The 22367-nt window shown below is 37.9% G+C and overlaps 1 protein-coding gene across 7 annotated transcripts in view; it reads right to left on the reverse strand.

The window, feature by feature from the left end:
* Lmbr1 (limb development membrane protein 1) overlaps nt 1-22367 on the reverse strand; it is a 155032-nt gene that overhangs the window by 64005 nt on the left and 68660 nt on the right. Inside the window, exon 2 of one of the 7 annotated variants that reach the window (XM_031380270.1) lies at nt 17178-17326. The exons of the other annotated variants lie outside the window; for them this stretch is intronic. The gene's annotated coding sequence lies outside the window, so the exon portion shown is untranslated. The remainder of the gene's footprint in view (nt 1-17177; nt 17327-22367) is intronic. 7 annotated transcript variants of the gene reach the window in all.

A 22367-nucleotide genomic window follows, 5' to 3' on the forward strand; every position in this document is an offset into this window, starting at 1 on the left:
ATAACTTGGTCAAGGAAGAAGTAAAAAAGGAAATTAAAGACTTTTTAGAATCTAATGAAAATGAAGGTACAACTTATGGGACACAAAGAAAGCAGTGCTAAGAGGGAAAACTCATAGCTCTGAGTGCCTCCAAAGAGAAAATGGAGAGAACATACACTACCAGCTGGACAGCACACCTGAAAGCTCTAGAACAAAAAGAAGCAAATACATCCAAGAGGAGTAGATGGCAGGAAATAATCACACTCAGGGCTGAAATCAACCAAGTAGAAACAAACAAACAAACAAAAAAACTATACAAAGAATCAACAAAACCAGGAGCTGGTTCTTTGAGAAAATCAACAAGATAGATAAACCCTTAGCCAGACTAACCAAAGGGCACAGAGACAGTATCCAAATTAACAAAATCAGAAATGAAAAGGGAGATATAACAACAGAAACCGAGGAAATTTAAAAAATCATCAGATCCTACTACAAAAGCCTATATTCAACACAACTAGAAAATCTGGATGAAATGGAGAAATTTCTAGACAGATACCAAATATTTAAGTTAAATCCAGATCAGATAAACCATCTAAACAGTCGCATAAGCCCTAAAGAAATAGAAGCAGTCATTAAAAGTCTCCCAACCAAAATGAAGAATTATATCAGACCTTCAAAGAAGACCTAATACCAAGACTCTTCAAACTGTTCCACAAAATAGAAACAGAAGGAACACTACCCAATTAGGTCTATGAAGCCACAGTTACACTGATACCAAAACCTCACAAAGACCCAACAAAGAAAGAGAACTGCAGACCAATTTTCCTTATGAATATCAATGCAAAAATATTCAATTAAATTTTGCAAACCACATCCAAGAACTCATCAAAATGATCATTCAGTACGATCACAAGCTATATCTCAGGGATTCAGAGATGGATCAATATATGGAAAGCCATCAATGTAATCCACTATATAAACAAACTCAAAGAAAAAAAAACACATGATCATTTCCTTAGATGCTGAAAAAGCATGACAAAATTCAGCATCCCTTCATGTTAAAAGTCTTGGAAAGATCAGGAATTCAAGGCCCATATCTAAACATATTGAAAGCAATATACAGCAAACCAGTAGCCAACAAACTAAATGGAGAAAAACTTGAAGCAATCCCACTAAAATCAGGGACTAGAGAAGGCTGGCCCTTCTCTCCCTATCTACTCAATATAGTACTTGAAGTTCCAGCTAGAGCCATTAGACAACAAAAGAGGGTCAACGGGATACAAGTTAGAAAGGAAGAAGTCAAAATATCACTATTTGGAGACAATATGAGGAGTATACTTACGTGACCTCAAAAATTCCACCAGAGAACTCCTGCAGCTGATAAACTACTTCAGCAAAGTGGCTGGATATAAAATTAACTCAAACAAATCAGTAGCCTTCCTCTATTCAAAGGATAAACAGGCTGAGAAAGAAATTAGAGAAACAACACCCTTCACAATAGTGACAAACAATATAAAATATCTTGGTGTGACTCTAACCAAACAAAGAAAGATCTGTATGACAAGAACTTCAAGTCTCTGAAGAAAGAAACTGAAGAAGACCTCAGAAGATGGAAAGATCTCCCATGATCCTGGATTGGTAGGATTAATATAGTAAAAATGGCCATCTTGCTAAAAGCAATCTACAGATTCAATGCAATCTCCATCAAAATTTCAACTCAATTCTTCATAGAGTTAGAAAGAACAATTCTCAAATTCATTTGAAATAACAAAAAACTCAGGATAGCGAAAACTATTCTCAACAATAAAAGAACTTCTGGTGGAATCACCATCCCAGACCTCAAGCTGTACTACAGAGCAATTGTGATAAAAACTGCATGGTAGTGGTACAGAGACAGGCAGGTAGATTTATGGAATAGAATTGAAGACCCAGAAATGGTCTCTTGATCTTTGACAAAGGAGCTAGAAACATCCAGTGGGAAAAAGACAGCATTTTCAACAAATGGTGCTGGTTCAACTGGCGGTTGGCATGTAAAAGAATGCAAATCAATCCATTCTTATCTCCTTGTACAAAGCTCAAGTCCAAGTGGATCAAGGACCTCCATATAAACCAGATACACTGAATCTAATAGTAGACAAAGTGGGGGAAAGCCTGGAACACATGGATAATACAGGGAAAAAGTTCCTGAACAGACCCCCAATTGCTTCCTCATAAAATTGATGTGGATGCTTGAGTGGTTCTTCGAAGGGTTAACAAATTACTCACAGGAGAAAATATGGAGACAAAGTGTGGAGCAGAGACCGAAGGAAAGGCCATCCAGAAAGTGCCCCATCTGGTGATCTATCCAATATACATCCACTAAACCTGGATGCTATTGTGGATACTTGGAAGTGCTTTATGATGGCTGTCTCCTGAGTGGCTCTTCCAGAGCCCGTCAAATACAGAGGTGGATGCTCACAGCCAACCATTGGACTGAGCTCAGGGGGTCCCTGATGGAGGAGTTGGAGAAGGGACTAAGGAACTGAGGGGGTTTACAGCCCATGGAGGGAACAACAATGTCAACAGGCCAGTCCCTGCAGAGCTCCTGGGGACTGGACCACCAACCAAAAAATACACATAGAGGGACCCACAGTGCTGGCTGCATATGTGGCAGAGGATGGCCTTGTTGGACATCAGTGGAAGGAGAGGCCCTTGGGCCTGAGGGTGTTCAATACCCCAGTGTAGGGGAATGCCAGAGCGGGAAGACAGGAGTTGGGGGAGGCACCCTCATTGAGGTGGGGGGTGACATAGGGAGTTTCCGAAAGGGGAGACCTAGAATGGGCAAAACATTTGAAATGAAAATAAAGATAAATCCAAGAAAAAATAAGAAAACTGGTCCCACCTCTAATCAAAAAAACTTGCAATTGATACCCAATGGCAAAGTGACAATCTATTTTTTCCAATAAAGTCTCACCAGATTATATCAACCACACTCTTTGGGGAAGGCTAATACAAAACTGAATGGTATTTTTATGGACTTTTAGTTTCATTTTTCTTTGTGCATTTTTCATCTTATTTGTCTTTGCTTGTTTGTTTTGATTTTTGATTTTCACTTTTGTGCTTTTGTGAGCAGTTTTCATTTTGTTCTTGTTTTGTTTCTTGTGGGGTTGTTTGTTGCTGTTTTGATTGAAAGACAGGAAAAACAAATGTAAAGTTCAGCAGGCAGAGGGGTGGAAAGGATCAGAGAGCAACTGATGGAGGGGAAAACATCAAAATATATTGTGTATTTTTCCATAAAAAAAAGAAATAAATTGTTTTTATTTTTATGTGTTTATTTATTATAGTGCTAAAAGTCTGCACCAAGGGCCTCAAGCTCACGGCCTCACACATACTCACCACTGAGCTAGAGTGAGTATTTTTTTTTTTTTTTTTTTTTTTTTTTTTTTTTTTTCGAGACAGGGTTTCTCTGTCTAGCCCCGGCTGTCCTGGAACTCACTCTGTAGACCAGGTTGGCCTCGAACTCAGAAATCCGCCTGCCTCCGCCTCCCAAGTGCTGGGATTAAAGGCATGCGCCACCACCGCCCGCGAGTGAGTATTTTTAAAGTTACAAATAAACAGACATTATTTGGAACTTTAAATTCCACACAGCACAAATTAAAAATACAACACAACCATGCTAACTTTATTTCAAAAATAATAAAACATGAAGAACCTTGCAAACAAATGTTTTGCAAGATAACTTCCATTCCCTGTCCCCTCCTATTCTTCCATGATGCTATCTTCATCCAAATTCTGAGGAGACCCACTGTATCATATGGTAGCCCAGTATCAGTGCTGTGTAATGTCCGTGTCCTTGAACCTCTACCAGGCTGGCTTAAACACTCGCGCCCCCAATGGCTTAGTCTTGTCCCCTGACCCTAAGGAACTGTTCAGAAGCATGAGAAATCTCTGCTGAAGCCTGTGCTGAGCCTGCACTGAGCCTCCAGTCTGTACACTGATCTCCGGTTACCTATAGTTGTTCACAATGTTTGATAACTTTTCATCTTCTTCCACTTCACAGCTACATTGACAGCACCTCTATTGTAGGCAGACATGGCTGAGTGGCCTGTGACTCCCTCAGTTGCTCTTCTACATCTCAACTTATCTCCATTTTTATTTCTTTAAACCCAAAAACTCAATTTTAAATGGTCAGTCTTCTCACAGCCTCTATGAGAGCCTCTGAAATGTAAACATGCATCAAAACTACCAAGGGCTGCAAGGTCTGGAGCATCATCCCCAAAGGGACAGCTCCCCTGCCCCGAGGACAGAGGCCAGCAAAATGCTTAGTACTCCTTAAGCTAAGCTGGCCTTGTCACATACCCAACAATACTCAAGAGGGCATTTTTGACCAGATCATCCTACTGTAGCCAAGATCCATAAACCCCTAAGCCATCATCACAAAGGTGGCATGAACTTTATTCTAAATTCATAGTATTGTTTGCTTTATCTCATCTTCCTTCAGTAACATGGACTTCAAAAAAAATGACATCATTATCTACTTTGTTGTTTATGTCAACATCTGAAAATATCAATGTCATATCCTTTCCTTCCAGCTCCTCCAGACCCAAACATACATCCTGAGCCTTGGAAGCAGATCTTCTGAGTATACTATGTGACCATACCATAAATCACACTGACTCCTGCTTCTCCCCTCTCTAAGTCTCCATCCATTAGGAAAGCTCCACATGTGTCCAAAAGCCTACTTTTTCTATTACAGATCTATAAATGCCTAAAGAGCCCACACACTGAGGCATATCACACAAGTGGTACTGGGCTTTGAATGTGACTGTGCTAGAGAATCAAGAGGACATTTTAAAATTTTTATATTCTACCACATTGGAAAATACAAAAGACAGATAGATATGATAGAAAAGATAGATGCCTACGACCTACCAAACTTAAACCAAAATGAAGTAACTAAACAGATCTATAATAAACAATTAGATAGAAGCAATAAATAAAAATCTCCCAACTAAAAACAGGCCAAGTCTTGAAGGATTCAGCACCAGACTTTCAAATATTCCCATTGTTCCATGACATAGAAAAATAACACTTCCAAGCAGCCGGGCGGTGGTGGCACACGCAGCACTTGGGAGGCAGAGGCAGGTGGATTTCTGAGTTTGAGGCCAGCCTGGTCTACAGAATGAGTTCCAGGACAGCCAGGGCTACACAGAGAAACCCTGTCTCAAAAAAATGGGGAAAAAAAGAAAAAGAAAAAAAGAAAAATAACACTTCCAAAATCTTTTTATGTGTTTACCCTAATAGCAAAACCAGATAAACATTCAATAACAACGAGGAAAAGAAGAACTATAGACCAATCTTGCTGATGAACAGACACAAAAATTATCAGTAAAATATTTTCAATTCATATTCAAGACCACATCCATAAGATTACTTCACATGATCAAGCTGACATCATTCCAAGGGTCCTGGAACAGTTCAACATATATAAATTAACAAACTTAATTCACCACATAAATGGACTTAAGGGCAGAAATCACAGAATCAGTTCACTTCCAGTATTCCTTCATGATAAAAACCCTGGAATGATTAGGGATGGAGGCAACATAAACATAATAACATAGGCTATCTATGACAACTTGATAGCTAACAAAATAAAGGTGTTCATTTTCATTACTCCTATATAATGCCTGTGGTCCTAGCTAGAGCAATAAGGCAACACAAGTAAATAAAAGAGATATAAATAAAAATGGAAGAAGTCAATGTATCCCTGCAGTTGACGTGATTCTAACCAAGGAAGCACCAAAGACTTCAACAGTAAACTCCTAGAGCTAGTAAACACTTTTAGCAAAGTGGCAAGGTACAAAATTAACATGCCAGTATCAATAGCTTTCCTATACACCAATAAGAAATAGACTCAGAAAGAAACCAGGAAGACAATAACATTCACAATAGCATCAAAAAAATTAAATACCTTAAAATAAACCTATCCAAGGAATTCAAAGGCTATACAATGAAAACTTTAAAACACCTAAAAAAGAAATTGAACATGCCAGAAAACAGAAAAACCTGGTAGAACTAATACTGTGAAAATAGCTATCTTACCAAAAACAATCTACAAATTTAATGCACTCCCAATCAAATTTCCAATGCAATTCTTCACAGAAATTGCAAAACGAACTTTAAAATTCATATAAAAACACAAAATATCCCAAAGAACCAAAACAATCTAGAACAATAAAAACAATGCTGCCGGTACCTCCTGATCTCACAATATACTGTAGGGTCTCCAAAGTAAAAATTAAATAAATAATAAATAAAATAAAAATTCGTAATACTGGCACAAAAGCAGAAACACTGCTCAATGGAGTAGAAACAATAACCCTGATATAAGCCTATATAACTATAAAGACACTAAACATATACAGCAGATGAAAGTACTAAACCAAACTGCATTTTTAACAAATGATGTTGGGAAAATTGGATACCTACACAAAAAAAAAAAAAAAAAAAAAAAAAGAATCCTTCCTTCTCATCGTATCCATCAATCAACTCCCAATGAGTCAAATGTTAGATTTGAAGCCTCTAGAAGGGTAAGGAGTATACATGAGAATATAGGTTCATATAAGGACTTTGTGAATAGGACTCCAGTCACACAGGATATAAGAACAATCAACAAATGGAATTTAGTGAAATTAAAGACTTCTGTTCTGCAAGGAAACTGAATTAGTTGAAAAAGCAGCCTACAGAATAAGTCTTTGTCATGTGTACATCTAACAGAGGACTGCTGTCTAGAATATATAAGAAAAAAAATTAAAAAGCATAATACCAGAGGAGGACACAACATCTGTCCCAACACTAGGAGTAACTGGGACCAGCAGGACCAGGCACATAGTAACTCCACCAGCCCAGTGGCACAGGTTCCTTCCAGTCTGTCTGGTCTAGTGCCCTAGGCAGACCTAGGGCTTAAATTTTACAGCCAGTCCCACAACACCCAGAGGAAACTCCACTCCCAGGAACTCTACCAGGCCCAGGATCACAGGATCCCAGGATCCCAGAGACAGCTTGACTCTGAGGAGTTCTGACACAACCAGGATCACAGGAAGAACAGGCCCCAGTCAGATTTAGCCAGGGCAGGTAGCACTAGAGACAACCAGATGGTGGGGGACAAGCGTAAGAACATAAGCAACAGAAACCAAGGTTACTTGGCATCATCAGAACCCAATTCTCCCACCATAGCAAGTCCTGGACACACCATCACACTGGAAAAATAAGATTCAGATCTAAAATCACTTCTCATGGTGATGATACAGGACTTTAAGAAGGACATAAATAACTCCCTTAAAAAATATATAGGAGAACACAGGTAAACAGCTAGAAGCCCTTAAAGAGGAAACACAAAAATCCCTTAAAGAATAATAGAAAAACACAATCAAACAAGTGAAGGAAATGAACAAAACCATCCAGGATCTAAAAATGGAAATAGAAACAATAAAGAAATCAGAAAGAGAGACAACCCTGATGCTAGAAAACCTAGAAAAAAGATCAGGAATCACAGATGCAAGCATCACCAACAGAATACAAGAGATGGAAGAGAGAATCTCAGGGGCAGAAGATACCATAGAAAACATTGACATGACAGTCAAAGAAAATGCAAAAAGCAAAAAGTTCCTAACTCAAAACATCCAGGAAATCCAGGACACAATGAAAAGACCAAACCTAAGGATAATAGATAGGTATAGAAGAGAGTGAAGACTCCCAACTTAAAGGGCCAATAAATATCTTAAACACAATTATAGAAGAAAACTTTCCTAACCTAAAGAAAGAAATGCCCATGAACATACAAAAAGTCTACAGAACTCCAAACAATAATAACTCACATAATAATCAAAACAATAAATGCATTAAACAAACAAAAAATTTTAAAAGCAGTAAGGGAAAAAGGTCAAGTAACATATAAAGGCAGGCCTATCAGAATTACACCAGACTTCTCACCAGAGACTAAGAAAGCTCGAAGATCCTGGGCAGATGTCTTACAGACCCTAAGAGAACACAAATGCCAGCCCAGGCTACTATACCCAGCAAAACTCTCAATTACCATAGATGGAAAAAACAAGATATTCCACGACGAAACAAAATTTACACAATATCTTTCCACAAATCCAGCCCTACAAAGGATAATAGATGGAAAACATCAACATAAGGAGCAAAACTACACCTAGAAGAAGTAAGAAAATCATCTTTCAACAAACCCACATAAACCTAATTCCACCTCTAACAACAAAAATAACAGGAAGTAACAATTAGTTTTTCTTAATATCTTAAATATGAAAATTAATATTACCAACATATCCTAATCAATTGAAATGCAAAAATAGGAAGAATTAGAAATTTATTGACTGTCATCCAATGGTCTCTCTAATTTGGTAATTGGAGAAATAGGTTCAGTATTGTACAATCCATATACACTTTCAGCTTGTTTGTGACAGTGTCTTGCTGTGTACCATAATGGTCTTGAAATCTTGCTTCTCCTATCTCAGCTTCTCTATTAGTAGTATTGTTTATTTCATGTTTTTACACTATACTATGGTTTTCAGAACAGCTTATATATTTCAAAAGTATTTATATAGCCAAAAGAAAAGTAGACCATTAACTAGGGAGGTGGCTTGTAAGAGAACAACAAAGAGTGAGACTGATTGCTTTGCTTGACATTTGTAACTCTTGTATCAAGTCTGAAGAAGAGGACTTTATAAGTTACTCTTTCTCTGAGATGAATGCTTTTCCAAATCATCACAGACAATGAACCAGATTCTTACCCTCACCTAATGTCTGTGCCACCCTCCAAGCAGAATCATTGTTCATTGAAATAGTTGGTGAATAACTTCATGGATAGACCATGAAGTTACACCATTTCTTAAATGAATGTAACCTGTTCTCTATGGGCTAAGAATGAAGACAATCCCTCAAGTCAAACAGCTTTGACCATAACAGGAAATCTGTATCCAAAAATCATGCCTTACAATTTATTCCTTGTCCCAGCAGAACTGTCAACTCTCAGCTTAGCTAAAATGGAGGTAAAATCCTTTGGTGATGGGAGGGTCATTGAAGTACAGCCTTATTACAATGAACTCCAATGTCTAAAAATTGTTCTTATTTTGGGCTTGTACCACAGAAAGAGGCAAGATTTTAAGCTCTACTAAAAACAAAACAAACAAACAAACAAACAAACAAAAAGACTTTATTTATATTCATTTAAAAAATACTAGTAGAGATGTATTATTTTAAAATACACAGTTAATGTTAGGAGTTATTTAAAATTTATATTGAGAAAAACATATATATTTTCAGTATTTCTGTAGACAAGAATCTACATAAGACTGTTCAATTGATTGTTGTTTTATATCAAACAATTTTTATAATACTCATTTGTACTATTACAGTATTTTATAAATTTTAAAGAATATGACAAAATTAAAAAAAAGGAAAGGTATGGCAAGTATTGAAGGGGGGGTCTCTCGGAGGAGTTGGGGTACAAAAGGGAAACAAGAATGTGATGTAATTCTATTTACTTAAAATATGTTTTTAAATGTCAACAAATTCAGATAAATTGAAATCATGTATCTGTTCTCATCATAATGCAATAAAACTTAAATCAATAAAATAAATGAAAAAAATTTTTAAAAAAAATTTTTAAATACAAAGCATAACACCTGCTAATAATAAGATAACCTATAATAATCTTCTGCCTATAATGAGATAACCTCGCATCTGATAGAAATGCTAGATCTAAAGCATCTTAAAGAGACTCTGGTATTGTACAGCTTGTACTCTTCATTTGTTAAAGAAATGTTAAATACATGGACTACACAGAATATGCTTATCCCCAAAGATTGAAAGGGATTGGTGTCAGCTGTTTTAGAATTACAATTACAATGGTTATCATGATGGATGCACAAAGCCACAAAAATAGAACAACAGAATATAGCAAGGATGATAAATATTACTAAAGGCCAACTACTTGGTGATGGGCATTATGCTAATTTACCAGAATGAGTCCAATCTGATGGCAGCTTTAGAATCTAGGATATAACTGAGGAGCTGAGAGTTCTACATCTTATTCCATAGGCAAACAGAAGACTGGCATCCAAGTATCTAGGAGAAGGGTCTCAAAACCCACACCTACAACGACACACTTCATCCAACAAAGCCACACCTACTCCAACAAGGTCATACCTCCTAAGAGCTCTACTCCCTGAGTCAAGCATATTCAAACCACCACACTTGACTTCCTGGACCCCATAAGTTTGTTCAAATGAGTCTATGGGGGCCATACTTAGTCATAGCATAATGCAAAATACATTTAGTACAACTTCAAAAGTCCCATAATCTGTAACAGTCTCAACAATGTTAAAAGTCCAAAGTTCAAAGTTTCTTCTGAGTTTCATCCAATCACTTAACTGTAATCCCCTATAAAATCAAAATCAAAAAGAAGATCACATAGCTCCAACATCGCAGGATACATATTACCATTCCAAAACTTCCTAGTAAGGAAATACTGGACCAAAGTAAGACCAGTAACCAGCTGGGCAAACTCTAAAATCAGCATCTCCATGTCTAATGTCAAAGTTCTCTTCAGATGTCAAATTCCTTTCATCTTGGTTGACTGTAACACAATTCTTTCTCTTTGGCTGGATTTACTCTCTGTTAGCAGCTTTCTTTGGCAGGTTATCTGATGGCCCTGGCATCTCAAATATATTGGAGTATGCAAAGGCAACTTCAACTTCACAGTTTCTTGTTCCAATGATCTTGTTTCATGATCTTCTGGGCTCCTCCACAGGTCTGGATCACCACACCAGCTCTGCCCTCTGTGGCACTCTGGTTGACTCCACTCTCCTTATGCTACTGTTGTTGGTGGTCTTCTCATGGTACTTGCATCTCCAGTACACTGAAGTCTTCTGGTGCAACTATGCTTCACCTCTCATAGGCTCCCTTCATGGTGCCAAGCCTCAACTTCTTTGCCCTTCAGTCCTGGGCTATCAAATGTAACTGAGGCTGTACCTTCTACCAACAGCCTTTCCCAGCCTCTCACAGTACCAAGCTTCTCAGCTGTTCTCATCAACCCCTTAATGTCTTCAAAAGCAGTACCAACCTCAGTGATTCCTACACATTACCAAGTCCTGCTACAGCATGAGGTACAACCTTGGCTATCTCTGTGCTCTCAGAAAACATTTCCCAGAAAATGTCATCTCAGTGATGCCGGTCTCTTCTTAATCAGCACTAATTTCTTAGCTCCAGCTAAGCAGCATCACAACAGTCTCCTTCTAATCTTGATTCTAAAGCCAGAGCAACATGGCCAAAGTTGCCAAGTTCTGTTTCTTACTGAAGCTGGACATGGTCTATTTGTTTTTTAACATTATCACCAGCTTTTTGTTTTCCAACTCTCTAACTGTCTAAGCGTGGTTGTCCTAAAACTTGCTACATAAATTGATCTTGAACTCAGAGATCTGTATGCCTCTGTCTCCTGAATGCTGGGATTAAAGATATGTACCACCACGCCTGGACTTAAATTTCCCTTTACATGGAACTTGCTCTGTCCCAGGCAGGCCTGGAACTCAGAGATCTGCTTGCCTTTGTCTCCTGTAGCACTATGCCTGGGCCAAAGCTTTTCATGCCACTATTCCTCAAGATCTGGATCAAAAAAGCCTGTGTCTTCCAGCCTCAAGATCTGGATGCCAAGTGTGCACTTTATTTCTGGTTTATAGTTCATTCCAAAGTAAAAGTCTAAATGAAGACAATCCAAGTCGTAACACCTAACATGACATAACAATTCACTGTTCAACTACAAACACAAACAATAAGCTTAACTAGGTTGGCTCTTACCCTAAGATCACCACTCCCTTAACCTGTTTATCTCCTTGAACACAGGATTCAGTTCCATTACACTTCTTGGTACCCCTTTATTACTTGAACTATACATATCATATTCTTCCTTTCTCAGCTTGCTCCTTTTCATTTAAATGCAATTCATAAGAATGAGCATTAGTAACCACACAATGGAATTTATATCAGGCTGTTTTGAGATTTCCTTTGTCAAAGAATTAAGCTTCCTTCACCTTAGCCTCAGGCAAGTTCTTCAGACAATGGCAAAATAAAGCATTCTTCACCAAAATATCACAAAAACAGTCTCTAGTCTACATCCTAATGTTGTTCTCCATTGAAACCTCTTGGGCCAGGTCTGCACAGTTCAAATCATCTTCAGCACCAATGTCTTCCATATTCCTACTAGGATAGTCCATTAAGCCCCACTTAAAGCATTCCACTTCTTACCAAATCCAAGTCCCAAAATCTACCTTCTTCCAAACAAAAACATTGTCAGGCCTATCACAGCAATACCCTACTCCCCATACCAACTTCTGTCTTAGTTAGGGTTTCATTGCTATGAAGAAACACCATGACCAAGGCAACTTTTGTAAAGGGCGATATTTAATAAGGGCTTACTTTACAAGTTCAGAGGTTCAGTCCATTATCATCAAAGCTCATCAAAGCAAGAACATGGCAGCATCTAGGCAGGTATGGCACTGAAGGAGCTAAGAATTCTACATCTTGTTCCATAGGCAAACAGAAGAAAACTGGCTTCCAGACAACTAGCAAAAGAGACTCAAAGTACAGACTACAATGATAAGAGCTTCCTCCAACAAGGCCACACCTCCTAATAATGCCACTTCCTGGGCCAAGCATATTCAAACTACCACAACTTGCTATCTTATACAACTCAGGACCATCAGCCCAGAGATGCTACTACCCACAATAAGCTGAGTCCACCCCTAACAATCACTAATTAAGATAATTCCCTATAGCATGATTTTATGAAAGCATTTTCTCAATTGTGGTTCTCTCCTTTCAGATGACTCTAACACAGTGGTTCTCAAACTTCCTAATGCTATGACTCTTTAATACAGTTCCTAGTGTTATAGTGACCCCAACCATAAAATTATTTGTCACTACTTCATAACTGTAATTTTGCCAGTGTTCTGAATCATAATGAAAATATCTGTGTTTTCCAACGGTCTTAGGCAACCCCTGTGAAAGGGTCATCTAATCCCCAGGCCATGGCCCACAGGTTGAGAACCACTGCTCTACCATGAATGAAAGTGATATAAAGTTTGCTGGAAGAGTTGGATTTTCTCAGATGCTTGTTTTATTCATCTATGTATTTATGAACTCTTACCCTGTTGGTTTCAGTTTTCTTGGTATTATTCATTGTACGCAGCTATAGACTTCACAAAGGCGTTTTCATTACCTTTCTTCTCCATCCCTTCCTACTAATCTTGTTCCCAGATAAAACAGTTTCCCTTTTCACTTAAACCTTTCTGCAAACATCCTCAAAAGATACACCTAACGGTATATTTTCACAGTACTGGAGAGTTATCCAGTCAAATTTACGATTAAAATTAAATGTCACAGTAACCTAGAGCCTTTGGGTTCCAAGAGAATTATTGTTAGATCATATAATAGTTTGATAGATCATTTTTGAGGAAAATTCATACTAATGTTCAGAGTGACTGGCCTAACTAAATTCTCATCAGGATTATATAAGTGTTCCCCTTTCCTCTCATCCTCTACAGTATTTGTTTTGTTTTGTTGTTTCCTCTTAATCATACTTGTTCTGACTGGGGTAAGAAAAAAAAAATCTCAATAAAGTTCTGATTGGAGGTTTACTCTTTCTTATCTCTTACCTCTGGTGTTGGTGGATCTGGTAGGATCAGGGCTTGCTTCTCTGTACAGACTATCTTGCTCTAACCCTGAGCATCTGAAACCTCAAGGCCCACCCTAATGACATACTTCCTCCAACAAGGACATATCTACCCAACAAGGCCACACTCCCTAATCTATCTCAAGTAATGCCCTGGTTTTTATTATTACCTTTATGGCGTCGGTGTGTTTGGAACCCCTTATTGGCGTTTGAAGCTAGGAGGCAGTCACTGTCCTGTTTTTAGGCCATTTTTTAAAGGGTTGGAGTTTTTTATTATTTTGTGATATTTATGGATAGCCTTTCGCCCATATGTTTATTTTTATTTAGATTGACCATAGTTTTAATGAGAATATTAGGGGTTTTTTTGAGTTAGGTTTTATCTGCTGTGGTGCTATTAATGGGATGTTAATTTTAATTTTTTTGCATTTAATATTATTTTAACTATATGGTTAGTATTTTGTCAAGCTATTTTTATTGAGTTAGAGAATCTTTTTACTTTTTTTTAATATACCCTTTATTAGTTTTGCTTGTTTGGTTGGTCATGGTGTTAATTTATACGCTATATGGTACAGTGCCTTTATTTATTTATTTACTTATTTATTTATTTTAAAGTACGAGGCGATATTACTTTTTGGTGGGTTTTTTTTTAATAATTTATCCACCTGTCTCACTAGTCTTTTTAACAGCAACTCTCTCATTAGCTTAGAGGCCTCTACCCTCACCCTTGGCTTTTAGGGTGTGAGTTTTGGCTGCCCTGGCTCCTTTACTGCACTCTACCCACTTTTCCTCATTTCCTTTTGGGTCAGAGTTGGCTTCAAGGCATCCCAAGGAAGGCCAGTGCCTGCTGAGTAAGTTTAGGGCTTCCCCTCTCGGCCTGGCAGTGTGCTCTGCGTACTTCTACCCGTTCTTTCTCATCTCCTTTCCCATCAAAGGTGACAATTTTAACTTCAAGGCCGGAAGTTCTTAGACTAGGAGCATATCTGAATTTTTATTGTCTGGTAAATAGTCCAAAATTTAAAGCACAGTGGTGTTAAGGTGGTGTTAAGGAGCTGCTAAACTCCAGCTGGTATCCATCCTGCCAACTATGCCAACTGTCTCAGTCATGTGTCAAAAGAAAAGAAAAAAAAAAAAGCCAATAACTTGAAGAATCAGGTTATATTAGTACTTATTTATAAAACAAATAAAAAGTAAAATAAAATTGCATTTATTCACACACTCACTTTACTCATCTCCGGTCTATGTTATAGCCTGGCTCCAATGGCTGCTCAGGCAAAGTCCACGAAGTCCATTTTTTGCTCTGCTTCAAATTTTCGCTGAAGCCTTAATCCAAAATTGGGGTGTCTAAAATTAATGGGTTGGCTCCAAAAATAAGCCAGTCTTTACCCAAAGAGTTTTCATAGGGCCCCAAAATCTGGGGAAGTTGCAGTTGCCAGACCAGGGTTTTTAAGTCTCTTTCAGCTTAGGCATTCAGCATTACTTTATCTGGCATTCAACCTTTTATCACCTCCATTCACACACTTCTGGCTTGGTTTCCATGGTAACATTTTAGCCAATCAAAATTAAGGCGTTCACTTAATGGGGGGGGGGTTACCTTATTACATTTTATACATACACACACACACACACACACACACACACACACACACTGGGCTAGGTTACATTTGTCATTTCTTTTATATTGCTTACATTTGTTCTTTACACCACTCCCTGATTTAAGCATTCAACTATATGAGCCTATGGGAGTCAGTCAGATTCAAATTACCACAGTGGGGAAGACAAATATATATTCTCACACTAATAACCAATAACAGAAATACAATGAATGAATGACATGAAACACAAATTAACTGTCTTTCTATAAAGCATTTAAATTAAAATGTTGTTTTTCAGCTAAAAGGCTGAAGCAGAATTGTGTTTGAGAATATTGTCCAAAAAAATAAAATATTAATGGAAACAGACATTTAGATAATTATCTAAAACCATTTGCTTCATGAGGCTGTCCAAGCCCAACAACACAGGGAAAGTGAACATGAAGGCTTGGAAGCCCAGGTGCACTCAGAAAGAACTTGTCCTACAGTGTGTCACTTTGGAGTCTCAGTAGTTATGAGCAGATTAAAAAAATCACTTTCCTTAAAGAGAGTAGTAAGGTCATGAGATGCCAAAGCAGTGAAAAAGGTAAAGAGATGGAGGAAATCCCATCTTTGGAGAAGAAATCTGAGCAGATTCAAATAGAGGACATGAATCTTTTCTGAGTCAGAAACAAGGACAGAACACAAAAGCTAGCATGGAATTAATTATATGACTGCCATGTCCCAGAGAAAGACCAATAGTACTCCAAGCATGAGATAAAAAAGAACCAGAGGTACAGCTTTGGGATGATAATACACACACACACACACACACACACACACACACACACACACACACACATACACACACAAAGGGAGAAAACACAGCACAGAACCAATCACTCTGCCCTTTCTCAGCCCTGAGTGCAGCATCTATGTGAGCAGTCAGTAGTCTGAACTACATCTGTCTCATTATGCCTGGGAAAAATATGCTGCCAACAGCCTGGAGAGACAAAAAGTAGATGGAAACTAATTTTTGGAGAAATGCCATGAAATCATAGGTTAAAAGAAAACTAAAAAAGAGTTACTGATGATTCCTGAATGCTCTAAGCTTATGATCCAAAGCCTCAAAATATATCTTATCATGAATAAGAATTTAACAATAAGAAATAAAAAGAGTGATGTTGTATAAATTTTTATAGAAAAACTGGATGGTAACATAAATAAAAACTGTAATTTGCTCTCTGAAATCACTCTACAAAATTAGAAAAGATATAAATATTAGATCCTTACAGAAACTCATGGAAAAAGTAAGTACCTGAAACAGAATACACACCTGCTTTGAAAGGAAAACAGCACTTTTAGAGCTAAATCAACTAACAAATTGCCAAGAAAGAAGCTAACAATAAAGATACAGAAAAGCCAGAAAAAAAGTGCTCTGTTTCGGCTAATTATGTTTTGCTTATTGTCATGTCCTGAGTTTTCAACCACAATTAATTTAAGGGACAGTAGACAGCACAAGCAGGACCAAGTTAAATGTATTGTATAGTATGAATTTTAAATCGTACCAAATAAACATTCCAAAATCTGCCTTAAATATACATTATATAAGCCACTGTAGTATTATATGTTCAGTTAGTATTATATGTTAGATAATATTTAATACTTTTCAGTAACTTTTATGCTAGTTTCTCAACTTAGGGTTTTCTAATAACACTGATATAATACTAAACTCCAAATTTTTGGGAGATACAAGCGAATGGATAAACTCCCAGGGAAAATGTCTTTCTGTCAGAGCTGGGTCTGAAAGCCATCCTGAGGGCATACCAGCACTTTAAATCAATTTGCCCTGTGGCTGAGAATGCATTCTGCCACCTCCTTGTGCTCAATGGACTTACATCAAAGTTGATGGTCCCGTCATCTCTTTCCCCTGAGGAGGTTGTAGGATCATATGTTCATTCGCTATCTGGGCTTTCTTTGTTCTTTCTCTGTTGTTGTTTTTTTTGATTTGTTGTTGTTGTTGTTGTAGTTGTTGTTGTCCAAATTCCTAGAGATTTTTGTTGCTTTCTTGAGAATTATATACTTAATGATACACAATGCTTGTTACAGAATTAAGTTGTTTTTCTTAGCCATATTTAAGGATGGCATCAGCTTGTTTACCTCCTTTAAACCAACTACTAAAGACATGGGGATGTACAGTGCACTCCTGGGCCTTCTCATAAATTCAGGCAGACATGAGAGTACTCAGCTTTCATGCTTCATTTTCCTGCATAAGAATTCTGTCCATAGTGTCCCAAGTACTTTTGTCAAAATCACATCAACAAACAATCACAATGTAACCCTACTGAGGAAGACCCTAGCAGTTACAAGTAAAGAAAGTCCCTGAGGAGCATTAGGAAACCCTGAGCAATCAGCCAAAACCAGGAAGCTGGCAGATAAGAGAGAGAGGGACTACTTCCAGGCAGAGGCAACACTGTGGGCTTGGTCTCCGAACTGGGGAAGGGAACATCTTGCAGATGAACAGGCGTGCCTAATGGAAACACAGCCGGTGGGTCTGGAAAGATGATGCAGCAGTTAAAAGTGCTTGCTGCCCTGGCCCAGGCTCTGGATATGGCTGTCATCTTCTACATAGCAGTTCATCATCTCCTGTAGCTGTAGCTCCAAAGAACCTAATGCCCTCTTCTGTCCTCTGTGGACACCAAGCATGCACACATACATATATATATATAATAAAATATAAATAGATCTAATAAAAAATAAAAAACAGAGTCAAGCTTTCAGAGCACTGTGTACGTCAGACATACAATGTAAGTTTGGATAGGTTGGTTAGCTATTAGAGGCTATCCAAATTTTTATGAAAGTTAGTTATACAAGCAACTGCACCTCTAGGAAAACAAAACTAGAAGGCACTTTGTATGGGAAGGGAGCCTAGCTCCAGAAAAAAAACAGACAGTTGTTGGGAATCTCCAAGTAAGCAAGCAGTAGGGTGAACCAACAGAAAGAAAAGACAATTCCTCTCTGGAATCAAGGGATTGTACGTTATCTAACACAATATATTCTTACCACAACATAACGTAGTCTTTCATTAATTTTTTCCTAACAAAGTAATAAACATTTGCTAGGTGTGCTGGCACACGCCATTAATCCCAGCATGAAAGAGGTACAGGCAGGCAGAGCTCTGTGAGTTCAAAGCTAGCCTGCTGGTATAAAGAGTAAGTTCTGGGGCTGGAGAGATGGCTCAGTGGGTAAGAGCACTGACTACTCTTCCAGAGGTCCTGAGTTCAATCCCCAGCAACCACGTGGTGGCTCACAATCATCTGTAATGGGATCTGATGCCCTCTTCTGGTGCGTCTGAAGACAGATACAGTGTACTCATATACATAAAATAAATAATTCTTTAAAAAAAAAAAAAAAGTGTGTTCCAGGACTACATAGAGAAACCTTGCCTCAAAATAAATCAACAACAAAATAAATAAAACAAAAACCCTTACACCAAAAATTTGACATAAACTACATGTTTCTAAAAGAATAAAAAAAAATTCAGTCAATAATTCTGATACCTCAAAAAAAAAAAAATTTTAAATGTAAGCCTTAGGGGCTGGAGAGGTTAGTTCTTCTTGCAGAAGACCCTGATTTGGGTCCCAGCTCACAATCACCCATAACACCAACCAGTTCCAGAGGATCTGACACCTTCCTCCCAAGGTACACATACTTATTTTAATGTTTTGGTTATAAATGTACCCCTGTTTTTTCAGTTTTTACCTGCTGATCTTATTTTACCACTAAAAAGATATATATGTGTAGTTTAATATGTCTGCTGTTTAAAATTCATCACTGCAGTATTTATCTAAGTCTAGAGTTAGTTTTCTTTTAATTGAAGGTGTGCACAGAGGCTGTGTGAGGTGGTGTCACAGTCAGTGACTGGAATAGTTCACCACAACTTGAGATGCCACTTACACTAAGCTGTTAAACAGTCCCACAATCACTTCTATTCCTGGGATACCAACTACATAATGGGCTGTCAGTTAATATGCTGCACCAAGTTTTAGCCAGACAGTTTCAGCTGTGTAGATTCAAGAGTCATTGGCAAATATTTCAAAGACATTGCAAATTGCTACCAGGGCAACATACTGAACAATGATTTTATAGGCAAGTGAATATGAGTTTAAATGCCAAACAGACACAAGATCTACAACTTAAACTGCATGGGACATGGTGAGCAGTCTGGTAGACCTAGGATATCGTACCTAAGAAATCTCCAGCAGCATTAAATCTGACATCTAACCTCACTCTCAAAGAAAATTCATTTTAACCTAAAAGTAGATAGCTTTCAGTTCAACCCCCGCCTGCCCCATTCCCACCCCCCGAAAAAAATGGGGGAAAGTTTCTAATTAGCAATGATTATTTCTATAAAATTGTTTTCTGAATGCAAGCCTTGGGAGCATGGTAATTAAAAGCATATTACTTTCAAATGTGAAACTGGTAGCTTTTTATTTCTTCCCTCATAAAGCTCTTCTCATTTAATAGAGGGCTAAACTACGAGACATTCTGAGATGTTAGTTAACTTCATCATCATATTAAATGAGTCTGAGGTTTGATTACCTATGAAAGCAGCACAGCCCATCTTTTACAACCTGTACTTTTTTAAATAAAACACACCTTATAATTCAAGAGACAGATCAACAAAAGTGCCCCATGACAATACAATGCCATGAGATCTGGCTTCATACCTTGTAGATCAAGCTAGCCTAGTCCTTGCAATCCTCCTGCTTCAGCTGCCCAAATGCTGCCCCTTACATGTCTGTGCCCCTCTCTGACTCAAGATTCCTGGGATATGGTATGAAAAAGTAATGCTCACAACACTCCTGATGTCTCATTAGCAATCTTACATACTAGACATGTGTGAACACTAAGCATAACTGTGCTCTCAGCACACTTTGGCCATGTTACCAACACAGGTGAGAGCAGCAAGCTTCACAGAAACACTCTTGAGAAATACATCTGAGGCACTGTAGGTAAGGAGTAGGTAAGGAGAGTCTGGACTTGAGTCCAAAACTCATTATTATGCAAATAAAGAGACAAAATCCCTTACTCTTTATAGGTGCAGAGAAAATTAACATAATACTTAGCAGATGAGATCAAAGAACCATAGTACCTGACCACTGAGTGGTGTTACAAAACCAATACAATCAACAAAACCAGACAGCGTAACTAAAGACGTAATTACCTCCTTCAAACACACAAGGATACTAAGAATTCTGGGTGGCAACAAAAGCAAACAGTGTAACCAGAGCTGTAATTAGTCCCTCACATATGCACCTTACTAAGAAGAGTTTAACTCCTTCTACTAAGAAGGTGGCAACAGAGTTATTTCTATTTACTCATTTTATTTACCTTACTCCTTTAGGAGCTTAAGTTTGAGTTTAAGTCACAATCTTTTAAAATCTAAACAATCATCAAAAGAAATGTGACATGTTCTTTTCCAGTGCTCAATTCCCCTGTGTTTCGGCATGCATCTCCAGATATGGAAAGTTCAAGAGACTGCACAGCCACCCTTCACAGAAGAACAGTGCTCCTGTAGTTTGAAAACGGCCAATCTTGTCCTTACTATTTCTGGGAAGAAACCAGTGCTCCCTAGTGGGGGAGGGCAGAGAGTTCTGATTAATACATGACTACATCTTTTTCTTGCAGGTGTTGGGAGAATCAAATTAACACTTAGCAACAGTTAGTGAGATATGACTTCATTTTCTGTAATAAATGCCAAGATCAAAACATGCCCAAGTCAAATTTCCTTGCAAGGTTCCCAGCAGGAGCCTTCCTCTTGTCTGTGATTTCCTTTCACCCAGCAGAACCAGACTGAGTATGCGCATTTGCCACTAACACTAAGCAGCACTTCCTTAATCACTCATTTCCAACAATTTATGGATCATCAGTGGTTAAAAAAAAAAAAAAAAAAAAAAAAAAGAGCAAAAATAATGAAAGAATCCAATGAAAGCTCATGGAGGCCCAGGCTGGACTTCCTACTCTCTTCTCTTTAAGATGGAAGCCTGAGACAAATTAGCCACTGAGGGGAAAAGTCATCTGGTCATAAAATACAGTACAAGGTCACTTTTATGTAAGTTTGCCAAAAGCGACATAAACCAGGGCAATCTCAAACTGTGACACAGGATAGAAACATATTAAAACGATCTTTGTTCCTCCTCTATTGTGCTGTCATGTTGCTTGGCTTTATGGACAGCCTGAGCCCAGCAAAGGGCTTTGCCTCTACCTGGCCAGTGCAACTAATTAAGAGAGGAAGTGACCTCAGCTTTTGTGCATTTTACTTTTATTATGAAAGTACTTTGTTTGAAGTTACAGGAGCTAACCTCTTAATCCTACAGATCATGTGTGAGGTTCTGGACACTCTAGGATGGCTGGATGGTTTGGATAATTGGTCAGGATGTTGCTGTCATTATGTTAAGTTTTATGCCAGGACTTCAAATCAAAGATAGGCATTAAAGTAAAGGGCAATATAAATCTGCTACCAGAAAAGTCCTGGGCTTATGAATTAATCTGTCATTATATTTACATTATACTTACAAAACAATCATATGGTGAGATCTTTCCCCACTTTCATTAAGTTAATTCTGTCTCTATAAGGTTTTAATTCAAAATATGATAGTAGCATACAAAATAAATCTGATATATTACTCTCATTTAACACTGGCCAGTACGTTACCCTCTGGAGTTCATTATGAAATCAGAAAGCATCACCTAGAGTTACTATCAATAACCAAGAGGTCTTTTCTGATCAGGAGAGGAAAAAAGCACTATACCATGGACAAAGGTGATAGTCATAGCACTGTGGTCTCCTCTAAGATGATTCCAATCCCTCAGACCATTGAACGACTGAGGTCAAAACAAATTCAACATGGGCATTTCCTATCAAGTTGAATTAAGATCCAAGCACAAAATCATGTTCAAATACACACAACCCAATGCCTATAGCAGTGCAAGTGGATAGCTGTAAAATAGTATACACTTAAGAAACCTCACTACAAGAAGAAGAAAAATCCCTACAACAAAAGTAGGCTTCTTACTATTTATAA

This window comes from Mastomys coucha, unplaced genomic scaffold (genome assembly GCF_008632895.1).
Source record: "Mastomys coucha isolate ucsf_1 unplaced genomic scaffold, UCSF_Mcou_1 pScaffold19, whole genome shotgun sequence".
Taxonomy (NCBI): domain Eukaryota; kingdom Metazoa; phylum Chordata; class Mammalia; order Rodentia; family Muridae; genus Mastomys; species Mastomys coucha.